Here is a 13,273-nt window from a genome sequence, read left to right as displayed (position 1 = left end):
TTGAACTTTGTATTAATTTAACATATCAAGATGAATGTAAGCAAACAGCTTACATTCAAAGCTCCAGAGTAGCCCATCAGAGAGGAGCCTGTTTTTCATATTCCTTGACCTACTACCACATCCCACAATGGGTAACATTTAGGGTGGATGAAGTGCCATGACTTGAAGTGTGAGAGATGATGATGGCCCATCCAGGAGTAGGAATGACTGAAACCTGCTGTCAGCCTTCTCATTAAAAAGCCAGGAACTGGGACCACAAATCCTTCGAGGACAGAAAATATGGTGCCATAGAAATGACATGACATATAAAAAACTGGCTGAAGTAGTTCCAAAATGTTTCCAAGAGTGATGTCCCCAACAGGAATCACATTACTAAAGAAGATAACATATATAATTCCGTAGCTGGTGCAGTGTAGCCCTGGTGCCCAGTACATACTGTATTGCCATGCTAGCAGCACTATTGAGTTTGCAAGGCCTCAGGACAGCAGCTTTTCAAGTTTACTTTGTCTCAACTTCTCTTGATCTGCCTGCAATTTCCCAGCTTAGCTATAACAGAATTTCTTCTAATGACCATGTGGTGATGCTGAATTTGCTGTATTTTTTCTTATCTTAGTATGGTACAATTTTTTTATCCTGATATTCTCTGTAAAAGACATGGCACGATAGCAGAGACCTTGGAAAGCAGGGACACAGGAGATGGTCTAGAGAAGTGCAAGCATGGGATGGTAAGAGATGGGACAGTCTCACACAGGAGCCCCAGCACTATACACAGCTCACCAGTGCTCAGCTGGAGAAATGCAGACTGAGAGCTGAGCAAAACCTCATGCAGAGGCACAAAGAGAATGGAGAACAAACATGCAGCTTGTTGGAGTAGTGGAGGGGAGTTCACTGCTTTTTCCCTGGAGCGTCTCTGGCAAGAGTTCGCTTCAGGTGCAGCCACATAGCATGCTAGCAAGCTTCTCCCTTTCCCCTGTGTAGCTGTTCAGGCGCTGATATCACACACACACACACTCAAGCCAGATGGCTCAATATTACCAGAGACAAAGAGTCAGGAGGGCTCGCTGCATGGTAAATTCCTCGACTGAGGTTTACTCCGTCCTCGGCAGAGGAAGCCAGAGACGAAGCCGAAGCAGGCTGCTCGTAAGCAGACTTACACAGTGTCACAGAGCCAGTGATGTGAGGGCACGGGGGCGGTACAAAGGCGGGACCAGGGAAGGGAACCAGTGAGGGGAGGGAAAGGGCAGAGCCGGGAAGCAGGTCAAGCATGCAGCCGCACAGGTCGCTGGGAGATGGGCTTTTCCTTTAACCAGGGTCTGGGGTGTGTAGGGTTACAATTCATTCCTAAGACATTGTGGGAGAGGCTTTTCCTTTCTTTACAGAAGTAAGAAGGCTATTTCAAACATCTGACTTTTTCCACCAGCAGGCCTCTGCTACCTCGGGGCTCTCCAGTCCCTCAGCCATCACAGCTGCTGGCTCGGTGACCCCAACAGCTTGTGTGAAATAGACCGTGGATAGGAAATTCAGCTGCACCATGAACTACTCAGTAAAGAGGAAGCAAGGTGCACGACACATTAGCAAACACAGAAATATTACCTCAAGAAGCTCCCAAGATGAGAAGGGAGAAATCAAAAATATCATATTCTTCATGGTCAAAGATTTGAGCTGCATGATTCTCTCTTACTTCTGAAAGCTTCAATGCCCAAGGGGCACTGGAAGGCTGAGCATAATACCAGGAGAAGTAGCAGATACTAGGAAGCAGGAGTATGACAGGTCTATACTATTCAATTTCTTTCTTTTAAAGTACTTATTTTTTCCATGATGACTTCTGTGGGCTTCTGTGGGATAATAAACGTTATTTAATTAGACAGGTAATTTTCCATTTGGACTTAAAATAAATTCTTGGCATTACACATAACGTGCTTCTTCTTTTGCCCTTAATTAAAATGTGAGGGTAATGATATGTAGGTATGGTTTTGCTTACAGAGGCGATTCCATGCCAGGATTTTGCATTATTAGTATGTGTTATTCAAAATAATAATAATTTCCTTCCTTCACCCATCCAAATTTAAAAGCAAAACTGCTCAAACATGTGATTTTTTTTCCTGGTAGATTTTTTGTAAGTCCACTGATATCTAGCAGTAGTTTAAATGCCTACACTCTTCTGGTTTCTGCTTGGTCAAAACTGAGTTAATTTGTTGTTGCATACAGTCTGTTTGTGTGACTTAAGCAGTAATATAGGGAGCAGAATATTTTCTAAATATTTTATTATATTTAAATAAAATAAAGTATAAAATATTTTCTAATATTTTTCTTCCTATGTGACAGGAAATCAGTATTTTTCTAATTATCAGTCCAGCGTCTTAAACATACTTGAGAAATGACTAACCAGTAAATCTGCTGTCAGAATGTCATATTGCAATTCACATTGCTGGCTTTCATTTCCACTCCATTGAATTCCAGCACTCTTAGTGTCACAGAAATCACAGAAATGCACAAAGAATTGTGCTACTGTTGTGGAAGCAGCAGCTCAACAGCTTCAGCTCTGGCTAACTTCCTGTTCCACTGGTTTTGCGATCAATTTTTGTGATTAATTACATTTGAATTCAAGTGCCCTGGGAAAATCAGACAGATATTAAATGTTAGGACTTGTAATTTGTTATTCAAGTCACCGTGTCTTTCTGAATCTGAAAATGAGTACCTTGCATGCTGCTTTGAGGTTGAGCAGTGTGAGGTTCTGATGATCTACGGCAAATTCTGGTGAGCCCTGTACATTTAATGTTTACCAATAGTTTTTCTGTGTCACAGTGGAGATTTTTCTGCCACTGATCCAGGCTGAGCATTAAGTGCAAGTACAAGTCAAATATTCAGTTCTTCTGTAACAACTTTCAATCTTTTGTGTATGAAAATATATGTATCTAATGGATGAAGAAAACAATTTTATATTTTGACTCTACACTGAAGCAGAGGACCATATATGAGATAGAGACATTTAAAATTTCATACACCATCTGTATCTTTTTCCTTTTTAACTGTAAAGGCAATTTAAATGTTACATTCTTCACTCTTACTGTTATTACAGTAGTCTCCTTCATGAAAGCAGATGACTTAACCAAGAAAATACTGTATTTCAGAGACATTGAGGGGAAAGAATACCTACCCTGTTACAGGAGGTTTTCCTTGAAGATACCTCTTATTAAACTTTTGACTTGGAACACCTGTCTCCTCAGTTCTTCAGAATGGCTTGGGCTGCACTTGTTTATCTGTGTTATGATAAACTGAGACATAGGAATAGTTTCCTATTATAAAGTCAGTAGGTCAAGCTGACCATCTGCAAAATAAACATTTCCATGGGATGGCTGGAAGCTGTAAAAAAAAGAGGTTGAAAATTAAACCTGAACAAAACTAGCAAGACCTCTGTTCACAGTATGTTGCTCATATGAAGAGTCCATCCTTGCGTGCCCCTGCTAGGCAAGGAAGGAAGAGTGAGACAACTTTAATGGGAGCACACTTTGCAAGATAATACTTGTAAGAAGAGTTTAGAGGGTTAATTTAGAATGATGATTAATGTTAGATTTAGGTGGTTAGACTTAGATTAAAAATTTTGCCTCTATTCTCCTGTTCTTGAAGTAATGAGTCCTGGTACACTACAATGCTCTGAACTGCTGTGGTCTCTCGTGTGTCTTCAGAAGAGAACAAACAAAAACTGACAGAAATGAAATCAGCAAATTGCCTTTACAAAATGTTGACAAAATTTTTTAGGCAGGGATGAAAAATGAAGAAAGATAGCATTAAGAAATAGAACATAGCCTATGTTGAAAGAAGCAAACAAGAGAGCAGCACTGTATTCTCGAGGTGCTGGAAAGAGCAGAAGCAAGATGTTTTATTTTTATAATTTTTAGGGGTACTACCTTGCTAGATTCTATCTCTGTTTCACTTTATATAGTTCCAATTGGCTCACCACAATGAGCAACAATGGGGACTGCCTGGCCTCATTAATACCGAGTTGCCTCTGAGGCTTTCACAGACCATTTGTCACTTAAACTGTAAACATGTTCCAGAATGAAGCTACCCCCTTTGGGTTTAAAAAAACCAAACAAACCAAAATCCCAAAACCAGCCAGTTATCCTGTACCTGAGGAACATGTTTGAGTAGTTTTCAGAGATTATGGTTGAAGAATGTACACATGGGAAGCAAATTTTATGCATATCAAGAAGCATACCTGGACAAGAGGCTAACTGAAGCAAGTAGCTGCCAGGACACAGGCCTGTGTGACATTATGCTGCCCTTCAAGGGCTTTCTTCCAGAAGCTACAAAAGCATCAGGGTTGTCTTTTTTTCAGTTAAATACTTACCTGATGTAAGGGTTGCAGCAAGACTGATTATCTCATTTGTGCTACGTTTGCTGAAAATCCTTAAACACACAGGAAGCATCTCTTCATCATTAAACTCCACTAGGTAAGTTGTGAACTCCTGCATACCTGTAATTTGAAGATGTGCTTTAAGTGCCTAGTGTGAAACAGAAATGGAGATGTATGCGTAGTAGAGCACTCTCCAGAGATGTGTTTTTATTTCCTTTCAAAATGACAGCCATTCCCACCTGCCCAAACCCCAAGGCACAAATGTAAGCAAAAGAAGACACTTTAGTATCAATTTGTAAAATATGTTCCCTAAAAACTCTCCAGTGCCATGGGAACTTTCAATCTACATTTTAACTAAATCATTTTTCTTGAAGCTAAATATATTCCAGTCTCCTGTGATGAAAAACAGTGGCAGACCAGGCAAGGTTTCCAAATGCAGTTCAGAAAGTTTCTGAAAACCTTTACTGAGGCATTCAAAATAAAATTTTGAGGCATTCTCATCAATTTAATAGGCATGTCTGTATCAAAGCAATTAATGAGTCCTAAATTATGTAAATACTTTGTATATTTAATTTAGGGCTTAAATTCTACATATTTTAACTCCAAAAAATTTATAAACCGACCCACTGGCATTTAGGTTTGGAAAATTAATTGTTGAGAATCTCAAGATCACAGAAAACAAGGGAAGATTTACTGTCAAAAAATACAGAGCCAAGTAAACTTCCAGAAAATCTTTCTCATCTTCCCATTGTGTCCAAGAGAGTGTGTCTCAGAAGAATGAAGAGATAATTTTGTTTTGGTGAAGATATGGAGCACATAGCACAGGAAGTGTTGATAAGTGGTATGGCATACACAGGTATAACATGTTTTCTTACTCTAGGTTTGTAGTTCATTGAGAACTGCTCAAAATTCTATCCTGGTCCCAGGTGAATGGACTTGGCTGCCCAGTTATCTGGATGTCCAGACAGTTCTGTCAATTTATGTTCTGCACAAAAAGTTTGCAATTGCTGTACAGCATAATGGGTCAAAGGCAGGAAAAGTTAATGACAACACACCCGCTGTGACTGTTTCCCCTGCAGTTACCACTCTTGCTCCTTGTGACAGCAGAACTGGTAGTTCATTGCCCCAGTCCAGCCCCTCTCCTCTTAAAACATCCTTGGGTGCTGCACATATGGCCAGGTTAGCTATGGGCCTCTGTGCATCTTTTGAAGCAGGGACTTTTGCTTAATTTTGTGCTTTACCAAAGCCAAATTGCTTTTGAGGTGATCCATATGACTCAGCAACTCTCACTAGTTTTCTAAATCCCATAAGCAACCAGCAAACAAGCCATAATGCTGCACCCAGTGTTAGTAATGCAGCCTAAAAAGATGAGCAGCACCTTCTTCTCCACTCCACATTACCGTCCCTGATATCCCAGGGTGTGCTTGGCACAGGCGTCCGGACTCTCAGACACAGGTCAGAGCTGTGGGGAAGGCACCAGAAGTGGATTCTGATGCACTGAGATGAAGTAAGCAGGAACCTCACTTCAGCTTTTATGATTTATACACTGGAGCACTGGAAGTATTTTATTCCTCTCCCCCTTTTTTGCCAGCTACTGTTGAGGCCATGGCAATGATAATTGTCTTTTTTTTTTTTTTTTTCTCCAGAGTCAAACTAACAGATGAAAGTGGACAAGAGGAAAAAGGTAATCAGCCAGAGAAACAGACTAGGGCTGTGTTTAGTGGGTGGAATCAAAAATACGGAGACTTAAGCCTATCAATATATTTTCAGACACTTGTGTAATAATAGCAATTGAGAGCTTTTATAGCTACACAAATCTGTCAAACAACTACTTCAGTGATATTTCAGGAGGGAACTGGGCAAAAAAGCTTTTTACAGAGGTTTCAGGGAGTTCTGTCACACCTGATCTATGAGATACTGCTTTTAAGTATTGCAACAGCACCTCTGTGCCCAAGGTGGAAGAGGGAGGGCTGTAAGGGAAACCTAAGCTGAAATAGAAAAGACAGGAACTCTTCTGAGGCAGCCAAAAGCTCCTCCCCAAAAGAACACTTTTGATGGTAGTGAAGGATGAGGAAACTAGACTCGGCAAGAAACAGAGCTGGGTGATGCAAGAGGCTCAAATGATGAAAAAAAAATTATCTGAAACAGAAGAAAGTTCCTTTTTAAAAGTGACAAATTCATGCTTATATTGAAAAAAAACCTCAACCTTAAAAACAGAACCTCATTATTCCACTCACGAGCATAGAGCTGAGGACTTAAGACCCTAAACAAAACCTAGTAACATGTTTTATTTATAAGAAAGCCATACTAAGATTGTTCATTACTTTCACTCCTGAGTTGTTATGAGAAAGCTCAGGTTTTATTCATACTGCATAAATTTGTAATACACATTGGAATTAAGAAATACTACAAAAAACAGATTACAGTCTTTAAAACATTGCTTTTACTTGGACACACCAAGGGTTTCAGCTAATTTGCATGGATATATAGGCAGATTTTATTTAAAATTTACATCTTTCTCTATTTGCCTTTCCTTTTTTCTTTCCTTGCTATTGGAACAGAAATGGCTTGATTTCACTGATACCAGAGCATCATATTGAGCAGGGAGGGTGTTCTTTCTCTCATTCTTGCCTGCACCTTTCTCCTCTCTTGATCAAGGGTACAAATGGGTTGCCCTTTAGGGTGACTCAGCTTCAACATCACCCAGCAGCAAGCTGCCCATTTAGGTTTGTATTTGCTTATCCCAGTCCTTCTGCTTCTTAAATTAAACACTGCTTAGGTCAAAAATAAACTGTCTGACCAGACAATGACCTTTCTTAGATCCCAGTTTAGCTTTTGAATTGCTAATATCCTTGTACATGAAATATGCCTCTTAAGAGGTGTCAGGGCATTTACTGGTCTTTGTTCCTACATATATTCCCAGGCAAGGTGACAGCTGCACAGCAAGTACATCGGTTATCTGGTTACCATTTATGTTCAGCACTCAAAAATTATCCAGAAATTGCCACGGGTACCATTTTTGACTTATGCCCTCTCCCTGTGCTTCCCTGCTACTTCACCAGGTATATTTAATGGATTAGCAATGACATCCAGAGAGAAAAAACCAAACAACATGAAAAACAAGAACCTAAGAAACCCTGCTCACCTGGGCCAAGTGACCAGACTTGCTTGTGGCTGTGCCCTCCCAGTGTTCGACCTGCATACATTGCAAGGATGACACCGAGGGGCTTAATTGCCAGTAAAATCTGTGTATCAGGAGTTGCTCACATTACATCCAAAAACCCACCCACCTTAGCTATTACAGGAGCTCCAAACCCAAAGAAAACCAGCTGGAACCCAAAGCACTTGGAGCAGTGAATAAAGCAAGAACATGAAAATGTGTTGCAGATGAGAGAAAGGAAGAGTCTCTGGAGCCTGGGGAAGTAACAAAGATGCTACCTCTGCTTTTGTCTTGCCCAGGAAAAAACCCCAACTTGAAACAGCATAATCAGGAGTAACAACTTTGTAGGCAGGATGACTTGGAAGAAAGCAAGAACCAGTTAGTTCTTTTTTAGCTCTCCTACAATAGATTTTATCCTGGTATAATTTTAGATATCCCAAATTTTAGATATTCCAAATATTGGTAAATGTCTTGTCACCAACTAAAAATTGCTGTTTCCTGGGAAAGCACATGTAAGTTTTTTAGCAAGGTCTTATTATTAAAAAAACCCCAAATATAAACCTTGCTAAGATTGTGGCTTATTTTCAGGCTGTAATTTTTCATGCATTCTGATCACACAGATATTTTTACAATTTAAATATCCACCCTAAATTCTGTTTTCTACATTTATTCTGAATATTTGATAGCACTTCTTTGACTTACATAATTTTCTAGATAGTGAAAAATGAACACTTTTAATTTTTAAAAATATTTTTATGTATTTCCTGTTTAGTGGCTGTTGCCAAGCTGTGTTTGGAAAGAATTTGTTCACTGACATTGAATCGCTGTCAATGTGTAGGAGAAAATATTAGCAAAAGCAAGGAAAAAAATTACTAATCTACCCTTTCCGATAGCAAGAAAAGTCAGAGGCATCTGAATACTGGTAACTGATACAGAGAATATGAACACCAAAGAATTCCTACTGCAATCTTGATGAAAAATCAAAGCACTTGGCTGAAAGGGAAGATAAGTAGAGTTTTTAACAGATAACTGAGATAGCTTTAGATTTCAGGTGTTCTTCCAGAGAACACAAAGTCACAGCTCTGCTGAGGAGGAGATAAAAAGGCTCAGCATACCTACAGAATACTGGTGTCCTCATGGTATTCCCAAGGATATCTGAGATCTACTCTGAAGATGATCTGGCCAAGGAAGACAATCCAGGCTATTTCCTCCATGCTTTCCAAAAGAATACACTAAACAGATAAAAATATTCCTGACATTAGGGATTATGAGCCAAGCTTGTAATCGTAAAAATTGTTTTTTTAACAGAAAGTTGCAGAGAAGCAAGTACAGGCTGCACCCAGAAACCAGTACAGGAAAATACCAGCTGGAATCTAACAGCAGAATATTCCGCTCAAACCCCCCAGCTTTATAAAGTACCAGCGGCCTTGCCTGTTGCATGCTTGCTCTCCTAAGTGGCTTAGTGGCACCTGGGGGCTCCAGAACCTACTTTGACATAGTTTTGATTTAATCTCCCAGGCACAGGGGAAGATTTTCAGCGACACTTCTAACAAAGGGAACCAGAATGTAAGACATTGCTTTCTTTATGCATTACAATTATCCCAGAGCATTTTCCCCCTGTCCCTTAGATGGAGGAACCAATCTTTTAATATTTTGCATCCTGTCCTTGTTTCTCTCCAAGTTCCTGAGACATTCTTTCTGCACTTTCCTGTACAGATACTTTCTGCATTTTCCTGTACAGCTGAGCAGGCTATTTTTTCAAGGGAAGAAAAAGGAAAAGAAATGTAATTTTGCATCAAGTAAAACATAACAAGTTACATCCTCCTGTAAAAGAGAAAACAATCAGGATCTCATGGTGCTTGCAAAGCTACCCCATTTTCTGAAAGCTGACTCAGTGCTTGTTCGTAATGTTTGTAAACTGGAAGCTGAATCAAAATAAGTTTAAAAGGCTGCCAAGTCTTTGCTCCCACCTTTCAGTAGAGGAGACGGAGCTGAAAGCAACAGCAGGATACACTGATGTTGGCATATTGAAGTAATTTTCTCTCCACAAAGAAAAAAGCAAAAACAGTCCTGTGAGCTGAGAAGATGAGAAGAAAATTGAAGAAATAAAACCAGTGACTTTGACAAGTAAATATAAAATAAACTGTAAAACACAGGTAGAAATGGCAGACTCCTTCCAAATACTGAGAAGTGTGAATACTGTGAAAAAATAATTTAGAAAGTAATTTAGTTCAACGCTTAGCAATTGTTTACCTACCTGCATCTGTTGCTGTTCCTTCTTTTCCATGTTTCTATTAATTCAGCAAAGTCGTATATGTTTGCAGAGGAAAAAAGCCTTGCTGTTATCACCCCTAGAGAAACTGCAGAGAGAATTCTAGTCTGTGTACATAAACAGACAGGAGACTGTGGAAAGAAGTAAATAGGGAAAAAACCCATTTATTTGTTTTCTCCCACAATACAATTGATTTAAACATAAGGAAGTATGAAAAATTCAGTGCATGTAAACTTAGGGAAGTATAATCAGCCCAATTGCTTAAGACCTTGTCTTGGAGGATTGACAGAATTTGATCCCAAAGCTACTTTCAGCTTGGTAACAGTAAATATGTAATTAACAGCAAACTGCTCTGTTGATCTTCTCTGTCATTTAAGTCTAACAGAGGGATAATGTCAAAAACCTTTCCTTCCACTTGATATGGTTTGGAACAATTAGATTAAAAATAAACAGAGTGTTTTTCCAAAAGCCTGCCATTGTTGATTTTCCACAGGAATGTCCTGGGTCCCATAAGGCAGGTGTTGCTGCAGTGTATTAGAAATGAGAGGCAGCAGCTCAGGGTTTGTGTAAGGGACATTATGTACGCTACAGTGCCTCGCTGGGTTCATGCTAAAGAGCCGCTTCCCAGAGCTTTAATTGGCACTTAGCTTCTTTTACAGCTTGTTCGCCCAGACAACCTGCATCGTGTAGCCAGTTAAAGTGCAGCTGAGAGTATTACAAAGTACATCTTTACAGGAAATAGGAACATTCATTTGATAATTGGCATGAAAACTTGGCCATATTAGATTTAAAAGTCATTAGTTTTGCATCTGTGAGATGCTGAGTGCTTTTTCACCTCCGGGCATGCACAGCCACCAGGAGCACTAGCTAAACTGCCTGGAGGGACCTGTTCCATGTGAGCTGCTTGGTGCTGAATGTGGCTACAGCCACTGTAGATGGCGAAGGGGCATCACCACCCTCCCAGCCCCGGGCATCGCCACCCTCCCAGCCCCAGCCGTATGCACAACCCCAAAAACAGTTAGCCAGAGGTTTCTGAGTGGTGTATTCCCCATTCATGTTCCAAGATATCTCACAATAACTCCAGTTTGAGTGAGAAAGTGCACTTTGGTTGCAGACCTAGAGATGCAGGAAGAGTACCAAGTAATGCAACCTGCAACAATCAGGAAACACTTGTTCAATAAACCCAAAGTATTCCTTAGGAGCATGCTGACTGCTGAATGAATATCTTGGACAAAAGTAAGAGGGGAAGTGCAGGGAAATGGGATGGCAAGCTTGGGTATGTACAGATGAAAAGATGTCTACCTCCCAGAGACGGGACTTCATGGCTTCCAGACTGTGGGGGATTAACTACAGTGTGTTTTGGTTCCTTGAGAATTATTGCTTTCCAATTCTTTCTTCTAAGAAACTTGGAATTAAATTCTTTACTATAATTACGAAGTAATAACATGTTTTTTATTTGTAATTCATACACATGTGCATATATATATATAGATATACACATTTCAAAGAGAGGTACTTTTGGGTTTTGTTATGGTTTTGGTTTGTTGGGGTTTTTTGTTTTTTTTAAGGATGAGAAAAGTGTTGGGGAAAGAGAGAAGAAAATAAATGTGCTTCCACAGAAAAAGCAGTTTTTCACTGCTGCTATTAAAATTCAGGTACATTCCCATGGAGAAATTAGTGAAAAGTTTGCTTTTATTTTTTTAACTGAAAATATACAGAAGAACTCTGTGCATTAATAAATTGATATATTTAGTAAATTTTCATTTTGCTGTTTATAGTTTACATTGAACCACTCTCTCTCCTCTCCTCTTGCACTTACCAATTCCAAGAGCAATCACTACAGTCTTGCTTGCTAAGCAAGATTCTTCTTTAAAATAAGGTATCCCTAAATAGTGATTGCTCATCACTATTGATGATGTTTTTAAAAACTCTGGAAGTATAGAGAAGATCTATGAACAAAGTGGGAATAGTCACAAGAAAATGTTACTGAGTTTTAATGTCAATTAAGCTTAGCTTGCCTGAGTAAACCACAAGCATGTATTAAACAGCAATATGAGAGTGCACACTGCAGCAAAACAGTGCCAGCAGGTTGATACTGCATATCAATCTTCAGCTGTTTCTGCCTTTTAACTTCATTCACTGCAGCCTTTTTACTGATGATTGAGGTGAAGGGATATATGTTATGAAGGAGTACAGCAAATCTTTATAACCTTTTCTTCAAAGGGTGGATTTTACAGACCCCTCAAGACAGTTACAAACTGTTTCTTAATACATTAAGGCCTGTGTAATGGATTACCACAGTTTTGACTAATTTACCTTCTGACAAAGCAGTAACACATGGCTTTACAATGCACAGCCCCTGCTAGTTAAAAAAGTTCCTCAAAATGTGGTCTGCCACCCAACTCCAATGTAGAATCCACCCTTTTCTCATCTCTGCAGTACTATTTTCAAAAGGATTTTCAGAAGCATTTGTGTATGATGAATTTCATCGGACTGTGGCACAAGAATCGTGATGTCTGCATCCAAACTATCCAGCACACATACCTAATAAATATCATAAACAAGTACACCAGGGCTGCAAGCTTCTCTGTGATTCATACAAATGGATTTGCTAACTCAACCTGACAACTCAGCTGATTAGACAAATAAAGTGTCTTGTGTAACACCAGTGTCAATAATTACATTTTCCAAATGGGACAGCTATATTTCAAGCTGAAAATGAATGTACAATTGCTCTTAGAGATCACAAAAAAGCTTGTACAAGAGCTAACAAGAAAAAGCAGGTATTTTATGAAAGACTGTCTCTTTTCTAGTCCTTGTTTATACTAGAGGTTTCTAGGGGAGGCACACTTTAGTCAAGAGACGTGTCAATGTACAGGGCTGCTGAGCTCTGCTGGGCGTATGAACTCTGGAGGTGGCAACACAGGCTAGCCAAGAGAGACACCAAACCTGCAAACAAATCCTCCTCTCTCCATCCCTCTGACCCACCCCCTAAATTCCTCCCACCCCTGGGAAGCACAGTGTGCCCAAGAGACAGGACTAGGATAACGGGCCAGTGCGGGAGACATTCATTGCGGCAACCTCGCCACGCATCGAGGGATGGGGGAGTGCATGGGCAGGGCAGAAAAAGTTATGGACCTTAGAAACACCTAGAAAAATAAAATGTACAGAAAAATGTTAGGAACTGCTGGGTTATACAGTGCACTGACAAAAGGTGTGAACAACCAGCCCCCATCAGAGAAGCTCTTGGAACTCAAAGGAGAGAAGCCAAAATCTGTAATGTTTCTGATGCCTGCTTGAAATACTGAGCTGCAGCCAAAGAGAACTAGAAAGCACTCAAACTGCTCAAGGGAGAATACTAAAATGAAAGAAGATACCATTAAGATAATTTTGCATACAGGAGATCTGTACAAGACAGCTCTTCCTCTAAAAGGAAGTAGCAATTTTGTGATCTTTAAAATTAATTTGGATACTCTCATTGCTT

The 13,273-nt window shown here is 39.8% G+C and overlaps 1 long non-coding RNA gene across 8 annotated transcripts in view; it reads right to left on the bottom strand.

Moving 5' to 3' along the window:
* LOC125321857 overlaps window positions 1–10,636 on the bottom strand; it is a 30,142-nt gene extending 19,506 nt beyond the window's left edge. For 2 of the 8 annotated variants that reach the window (XR_007201707.1, XR_007201711.1), the window contains exons 1-5: window positions 9,775–10,631; window positions 8,633–8,749; window positions 4,352–4,477; window positions 3,158–3,363; window positions 1,594–1,835 (exon numbers count right to left, since the gene is read on the bottom strand). This is a non-coding gene — a long non-coding RNA (uncharacterized LOC125321857). Of the gene's footprint in view, window positions 1–1,035; window positions 1,177–1,593; window positions 1,836–2,386; window positions 2,613–3,157; window positions 3,364–4,351; window positions 4,478–8,632; window positions 8,750–9,774 lie in introns of those variants that run through there. The other 6 variants (XR_007201713.1, XR_007201714.1, XR_007201708.1 and 3 more) reach the window with 5 other exon arrangements.
* Window positions 10,637–13,273: the final 2,637 nt, after the last annotated feature.

Source organism: Corvus hawaiiensis, chromosome 2 (assembly GCF_020740725.1).
Source record: "Corvus hawaiiensis isolate bCorHaw1 chromosome 2, bCorHaw1.pri.cur, whole genome shotgun sequence".
In the NCBI taxonomy this organism is placed as follows: Eukaryota; Metazoa; Chordata; class Aves; order Passeriformes; family Corvidae; genus Corvus; species Corvus hawaiiensis.
The sequence above is the reverse complement of the archived record's forward strand: the minus strand, read 5'-3'. Positions and strand labels throughout refer to the sequence as shown.